Source organism: Phaethon aethereus (genome assembly GCF_964289735.1).
Source record: "Phaethon aethereus genome assembly, chromosome: 18".
In the NCBI taxonomy this organism is placed as follows: Eukaryota; Metazoa; Chordata; class Aves; order Phaethontiformes; family Phaethontidae; genus Phaethon; species Phaethon aethereus.
This window is the reverse complement of record NC_138594.1, coordinates 5,946,110-5,954,367: the sequence shown is the minus strand read 5'-3', so window position 1 is coordinate 5,954,367 and position 8,258 is coordinate 5,946,110.

The window sequence follows — 8,258 nt, the reverse complement described above, 5'->3', positions numbered from 1 at the left end:
CCCAGGCACTTCGACCGCTGGAGTAGCGCAGGCAAGCGGGAGCGTGGCAGCCAGCGCTGCCTGCACTGGGCGCACCGTCGTCCCGCCGCTGCCTGCAAGGTGCTCTGCAAACTTCACAGCCCCTCTTCTCTCCCAACCCGGTGGGTACAGACACCGCTCCGTCCTGCCCTGGGTGCCCAGCTGCACCTTGGAGCAGGCTGGGATATTCCTCCGAAGCGGTGGGAGGGAGGGTATGAGCCGGAGGGAGGAGGCACCAGGCTGACTGGTTCAGACTTGACAAGAAAAAAAGCACTTTTGAGCTGCTTTTTCTCCGAGCTGAGGATTAAACATTTACTCAGACCAGCAGTAAAATGCACTTTTTTTTTTTCTCCTTTTCATGCGCCCACCTACAGCTCACAAAGCACGAAGGTTCCCCCTTTCTGTAACTTTCTTGTTCGGCTAAAACATGTGCATTCACCACCGGCTGCTTCACCACCGGCTGCTTCACCACCGGCAGCACACACAACCCACACCAACACCCTGTATCCCCGCGGTGCAGCCACCACCGAGCCTGGCCGGAGGCGTCTGCTGTTTATTGTTATAAGCTTATCAGAAACTCCAGGCTCCGAAGTGAAGCCGGGCTCCGGCCTGGGGTGCCCGATGGCAGCACCGCAGCACGCACCCGCACCGAACCGCTCACAGGCAAACCCGCCATCGCGGGAGCAAAAGGGGAGAAAGGGGGAACACTGGTGGGGTGCTGCCTCGGGGTGCCTGCCCGCTTTCTGGCTGAACAGATCGCTCCCCCACGACGTGGTTTTGCATCAGACAAAACCGTTCAGGGCTTTGTGCTGAGTTTGACAAATAGTTTGGGCTGGGGGAAAGGAAAAACGGGTTTGGTGAGTTTTGGGGGAAATCCGAATGAAGCATTTTGACATTTTCAGAAGCGAAGTGCTTCAGTTTCTTTTTTGAAAGAGTATTTTAACTTACTTTAGTTAAACTCATCTAAACAAAGAAAACAGCCCTGTGAACTAAAGGATATGCATACCAAAATGTTTGTTAGAGCGGGGGAAGGGACTCAGCAAGAACAAGCGTTTTCAGTTGATCTGCAGTGATTTCGGGGGGGTTAGATTTTTAGGAAGCCACCAGACACGGGGAGTGGCAGCATGGCGAGCTCTGTTCCATCCAAAGCCAAGTCTCCGTGCCTGCAGCTCCGCAACCACCCACAACGTGTTGCCCCAGGGCATCACCCACCTGCCCAAATACTCGCTGTCCTTATTCAGACCCAGAAACCTCGGGTCAAACCCCATCCCTGGTCCCGAGCCCCCCCCCACCGCACACCCCCAGGCTGGTGTATTCACGGCTGCATTTTCCCCAACACTTCTTATCCCCCCCAGATCCAGCCACTCCCTACTTCCATTCCTGCCTGCCCAGATGCATTTCCAGCAATGCTGACTCCTTCAAAGATAAATGCAAAAATAATTTCGTATGAGCTTGCTTCAGTCTGCCTTTGCCTGCATTACTGCAAGTCCCTCAGCTGCCGGCCCTGGTCCTCTGGGAATTTTGTCTGTGCAGGGACAGCACCGTGCCGGCATCCACAAAGTGCCCAGGTTGTGTCAGTGGCGGTCCCTGGTGTGAAGATGGGAGCAGGGCTGCCACCCAAGGCTGGCAGCGGTGGCAGCACTGGCCTCGTCCCACTGGGAGAGTGGACATTGGACCTGGGTCACCACCAGGGTAATGGTGGCCAGGCTGGTTTTAAAGAAAACTTAGAGGGAGCAAGGCCTGCTGTTGCGCAGGGGCTGAGGAGCTGCGGCAGGCAGACTTGGCACTGGGCGCCGCTGGAAAGGAGAGAGCCAGAAAGAAGCAGGAAGGACAGGACAGAGCATCACAGGTGGACAGGCAGGGATGAAACCAGGTCTAAAGCTCAGCTGGAGCTAAAAATACAAAAGGGCAGGCAGGAGGAGGGAGTTAACACATAATCTAGTAGCAAAGGGCAGGTCAGAGAAACGTGGGTGCACTGATGGGAGAATTTGGTGCTTTTTGCCACTATCCATAAAGTCTGCTCCCAGTCCCAGGGCTACCAGCACCGCCTAGAAGGCTCAGGGCTGGCAGAGGTGGGGACAAGAGCCTGAGGTCCTGCTCAAAGGTGCCCCAGCCCAGACCCTGTCCCCATCCGGTGCGTCTCAGGGATCGCCCTTGTTCAAACCCGATGGATTCGCTCCGTGCAACCCAGTGCCTCGGCTCATGTGCTCTTGACTCTGGCCCTTCGTTAACCATGGCTAATTATTACCAACTGTTCTAGTAAGTCACAAGGGACATAGCAAGGCTTGGTCCTGGAGGTAGATGACTCGACAGTCAAGAGCAAGTGGCCTGGACAAAGTCAGAAATTTGCCATTTGGAGACATTTATGGCCCAATTATGCAAACGCTGGTGAGCAGCAGCTTTGGAGCACTTCCCCAGAGGGATGCAGGAGCTGGTTTCCTCACGTTGCTCTCAGCTCTCTGCTTCCATGGTATATGGTTTTCTACTGTTGGGGTGTGGTTTTTTTCAAAGGGGTAAAAATGAGATGCACAGTTCTTCAGCTGCTCTACTTGTTTTGTGCTACAATGCATTTTGGCCCATGTCCCAAAATTAAGTGGTGCTTAATTTAGAAGTAAAAAGTGTGAAAACCTTTTAGGATGATAGTTGCCAAATAAAGATTAGGAAAAGAACACAAAAGAGGCTATAAACCAGCAAGTATCATTTTTAGCCTGGGCTTTTTATTCTAGTGATTACTTCTTGGAAGCAAAACCCAAGCCATCCACATGGCCTAGAGAGAGCAAGAGAGAAATAAGCACATTTTGCACCAGCTGGCCGTTGGCTACGGGTTGGTAGAGAAAAGTCTTGTGGTCCTTGCCATGATGAACTGTCCAGCTGGGAGTAAGAGATCTCCAAAAAAATCTCCTGGAAGATTTATATATCCCAATTTGTTCTGCACAGGTCAGAGGTGCATTTAAGAAAGTGCCAAAAATCTGCTCATAGGAAATTTCCCTGAAATGCAAAGTCTGGACCTAGGACAGCATTGCTGTGTCAGCCCCGCTGGAGAACGTGGGGCCATATGGCTGCCTGCGGAGGCAAGGCCATGGCATAATGAAAAATGCGGCAGCAGATGTCTCGGGAGGCTGACGCACAGCCCCTTCCCCATGAGGGGGGAAAGCGGTGAGAGCACGCCTCAGCCAAACTGCCTCTCACCAGGTCCCCTGCAGAAACACGGTCAGGCAAAGCGTCTGCCTGCACCAACGCTGCCTGGGCAGTGCTGTGGATGCTCCCCCACGGTCTTTGCTCACAGCAAGCAAAGTCAGGAGGTGAATGGGGACATGACCGCAGGGAGGATGCTTGGACACGGGGACTCTGGCGCCCACGTGACAGCAGTGCAGTGGCAACTCTCAGCTGCGGGACCAGAGCTGCTCAGGGCTGCGCTCAGCATCAGCCCATGGCAACTGCAGTGCTGAGTGATGGGCTCTGACTTTCCACCTCATGCACAAGCCCATGCTGTGGGCAGGGAAGGGCTCAGGGATGCAGCTGAGCAGTGAAACTGAGCTGATGTGCCCCATCTTTGAGCTAATGTGGCAGGATGCAGCCCATTAGGGAAACACACCCTTTAGTCCCCTCCTGCTCCTCCCAAAAGCAGGAAGGTTGCAGGGACGAGCCATGGGCTGAGGTGGCAGGTTAGGACCTCGCATATGGTGGCAATATGTGGCTGACCTTGGCTCGCCCTCCTCGGTGCTGCTGGGCCCCAGCCCAGCTCTCACTGCAGAGATGTCTGCGCATGGCAGAGCCATCAGTGAACCCCAGACCATTCATGAGATAAGCCGAACACGCAGTCCAAAGGCCATCCCCTCTCTGCTGGGCGTGAGGCAACCTGTGAGGCTCTGGACTATGCCCTGAAGGAGTGCAGAGCTGAGAAACATCTTTGAGAAATCGGTGACAACACAAACTGCTGCCTTCCTCTTTCTTGTCAGCTCTGGACCAGGCAGAGCAGATGTGCACTAATCCTGCCCCGTTCCTAGCAACATGAACAGTCCCTGAGGTCTGCTGAAACATGGGAGCCTCAAAACCACGTGGCCCAGGGGTCAGGCCAGGCTCTGTCCCCAACACGCACACAGCTGGGGAGAGTGAACACAGTCTCCAAGTGTGGGTGGGTGCCAGCCCCTTGTCCATCTGCGTGGTCCCACCTGACACTGCATGGCTGCTGTGGGAGGGACTGAAGGAGCCTTGCGATGTCCTCAGGACTCAGCAAGTGTCTTTCCAGCATTTACCACCCTGAGGGCTGGGTCAGGCCAAGGTGGGAAAGCCCTGCAGCACCCAGGGTCCTGCTGCGCAGTCTGGCAGAGAAGCCCAAACTACCACAGCCTGCTGGCGTGGGAACCAGGGGCTGCTGCACCCCCAAGGAGCTGTTTGCCTGCAGGGCCCTGCCCCACACCTGGCAATCAGGGCTGCCTGGTGCTTTTTGCACAACAAAGCCATGGGCTGCTCCTTTATCTTGTTCTCCCTCCCCTATTATCAATAGTTTTTCTGGTCTGACTGGATTTCCCTGCTGCCACATCCCCAATACAGAGAAAAGGTCCACACAGAAGAGGTGAGGAGGGTGAGCCACCCCACCCCTGCGCACTGAGGGCCTGCCCCAAACCTTTCTCCACTTGGGGAACATAAATAGCATCTGGTAAGTCACCAGCATAGAGGTTTTTGCGCTGACCTGGAGCCAGCACATGCCTCTGCTACACTCCCATGGCACTTGGTCAACCACGGCTGCTTGAGAGTGACACATCCAGAAGAAGCACCTGCTCCGTGCTGGGAAGCCAGGCACTGGTGTCCAGCTCTGCCTGCTCTGTGCCTCAGTTTCTTGCCTGGGAACAAGAGAGACAGGAGTGAAAATCTGGATGTGCCACCATAGCACCAGGCTGCCTTGGAGCTGTGCATGGCAGAGGGCAGCCCTCTGGCACCTGGTGGGTTTGGCCTTGGCTGCCAGTGCTAGCAGACACCTGGAGCCCATCTCATCCGCACTCCTGGTCAGCCTAACCCTACTCTCCGGAGCCTTTCAAGCTGACCTGCGCTGACCAGGAGTGGGGACGAGATGGGGTCTGCACTGCCCACATGTCCCCAAGGTGCCTCCTTATCCCCCAGCCCAGCAAGTCCCCATTTGCATCCTCCTGCTTCGGCCCCAGCCAAGGAGCTACGTGCCTGCAAACACACAGCGGGACACGGTCCCTGCTTCTGCTAGGCAGGCGAGCGGTCACACCACAAAAAGGGAAAAGGTAGAAACCAAACAAAAGATTCGAAGTCCTACCAGGAAGGTGGCATTGCGAGAGCTCCTGGGTAACAAGTGGATTTGTTTCCTGCAACCTGGCAGGGAATATTTAGAGGCTCTTAAGTCCTGGGGAATCCAGGGAGGAGTCAGGCACAGCTGTACTAATGGCTTATGGTACTCACCAACAGCTTTGCAAAGAGCAGGGCTGACTCTACAGCAGGTTCCAGGCACACTGAAGCACAGTTGTATATTTCTTCCTCAAATCAGACACCTCTGCTTAAATCTGGCAGACCCTGGAGCTCCTGGCTGGCAGCAGGGAAAGACGCTCACGCTCGCAGGTACCAAACTTCTTCTATGCATGTCCCTACATACCCCAGGGAGCTCCTGGGCCACAAACCCAACGGCAGGCAGGCATTACAAAGTGAGGGACACCGGGGGACAAAAGTCTGGTGCTGCATGGGCAGCTGCAGGGCTGTGCACAGCACTCAGACATGGTCTGTGCCAAACCTGGATGTGCCAGAGACAACAGAATGCTGACATGTCCCTGAACAGGAGCTGCCACCTGGTGGCACTGGGACAATGCTGCTGGCCTGCCAGCCACAAGGTCCTGGACAGGGACATTTGGGGGGGCCCTGCACCATGGCACCAACTGCTGAGCCATGCTGGGGAGGCTGGGACTACTCCAGCACAACCCAGCAACACCGCTTTCGCCCTGGGACACACACCTAGCTTGGGGACTCACCCAAGCCCTGAATCCCAGCGCTCACCAAGGGTGCTCCAGCTGTAGCTGCCCTCCACAGGTTTTGTTATACTAGTTTGTGCCAAGCTAGGTGTTGGCTGGGAAATGACACCTTGCAAACCCCCTCGACTCTGTGGTCACTCCAGACATGATGCCACAAGGGCAGGTGGCTCTGGTGAGACACAGCTGGACTTGTGCTCCAGGGGATGTGTCCTTGTTGTGTGCTGCACCTTGGCCAGCCCACAGTGGGCCAGGATGTCTTCGTGCAAGGGGTACAGGAGCAAAACGAGGTGGTGATGGGAACTGTCTGGTCAGAGCCACTTTTCTTGAGCCAGAGAAGACATAGTTTAGAGCTTACTGGGAAACTCCAGACCACAGCAAAGGCTTTTCTCCAGCCAAAGTTGTCCCTGATAACATCAAACTATATCAGCTGTGCTGAGAGGACAGCCTGGAGGGAACAGGGTCTGCTGGTGAGGAAAAGCCTCCTGGGAAGTTTCCTTCCCTTGATTTCAGGAAGCCTGAGCCACACAGAGGAGCTGGGGGAAAGCATGGGCTGGGGCCTGCCAGCCCATCCCCAAAGCCTCTTTGCCTACCATGATCCCCTTGCTTGGCAGGACTCAGCCCCATCCCGCTTCCCAGTGGAGAGGGAAACAAAAGATAAGGAGGGGGAAGGGAAGGGTCTAAGAGAAACTTCTTCCAACTTCTGAGCAAGAGAAAAGCCCTATTCAGGCAGGAAGAATACCCATGTGGAGCTGGTCACTAAGCAACCCGCAGGAATTTGGTACAGCCCCAACACATGGGCAAGGAATAAAGCTGCCTCGCTGCCCACCGAGAGCCCAGCCAGACGAGTGCCAGGCAGGGAGAGCCTGCAAGGCCCAGGGACACCAGCCATGCACAGCCACCACAAGGGGCTGAGACACCCAGTGGTGTCCTAAGCTCCTGGGTGCAGGAGTTTGTCCTCTCAGCCCTGGAGGGTGACTAGCCTCCATCTGGCTCCCCCTTCACAGGGAGGCCATTCACTGCTCAGGAAGAACTTCTGGTCTGCTCCACAGCCTGTGGCTCCCCATGGGTCTGATGTTCACATACATGGTCTGGGGCTACATATATCATTCTCAACAGAGAAACAGTGCATTTTGGATAACACCCTGCTCCCACGGACACTGCGGGGCTTGTATAGGCAGAGCAGCCCAAACACAGGCTACACCCTCTCCCAAATAAGCTGAATTCTTCATTCAGATTATTAATGTGGGGGGTTGTCCTTTGCAAACAAGCTTAGGGAGACATGAGAAACTGACTGGCCTCTCTGCAGCACAAGGGAAAAAGGGACAAAGGAAATCAGGCCTGACAAACCCTGCTGACAATCTGCACTGAAATGCCTCCCTCGGAGCCCAGGGGGTCCCTGGAGATGCTACTGCCCCCAACAGAAATGCTGCACAAAAGGAAAACTGCTTGTAGCCAAAGCACATCCACTGGGACCAGTCAGTGGGCAGCTGAGCCCCAGTCCAGAGCCTGATGAACCTGGGGAGATGCACTGGACCTGCCTGCACACTGGAAGTGGCTTTTCATCTGCACAGTGTCATGGGGGAAAACAATATCCATCCCTTCATGCATTTGCCACCAGCATCTGATATAGTCAGAGAGCAGTTGCTGGGACAAGAACAAACTTGTCAGGTGTTTACCCACTTCCTCAGGGAGGTGTTTGGCCAGCTCTGATCTCCATCCTACAATAGCAATAGCAAGGTCAACAAGCAGGGGATGCTCAAGTATGTCCACACAAGCTGCAGAGCACCTGCAGATGGAGGTGCTCATTAACACTCAGTCCTGCCCTTCCCTGGCTTCATCATCCACTACCTCAGCCTTTAAGCAACTGCTTTGGACGCACACTAAATAACCACACCCCACAAGGCTGCAATGAAAAGTGAGCTTGGCCAAAGTAGTGCCGTTTATTTTGCTTGCAAAACCCCTTTCAGAAGGCCAATACACTGCAGGCTTGCTGGCTGCAACCAAGCCCCTCTCAACACGATGGTGGACAGGCACTCCAGCCAACAGCAAGGCTGGTCAGCATCCATCCCTGGACTTGGAGAGCTCCTGCCTCCCCTGGGAAGAGGGCAAACACAGCCCTCCTGGCACAGCTGGGAGCCAAGCGTGCCAAAGCCCAGATAAGCAGGGACTTGGCACACCAGGACCACGACACAACATTCATGTGTCCTGCAGCCAAGAGAGCACCATAGCAAGAGGCACCAAGTCCAGCATGCC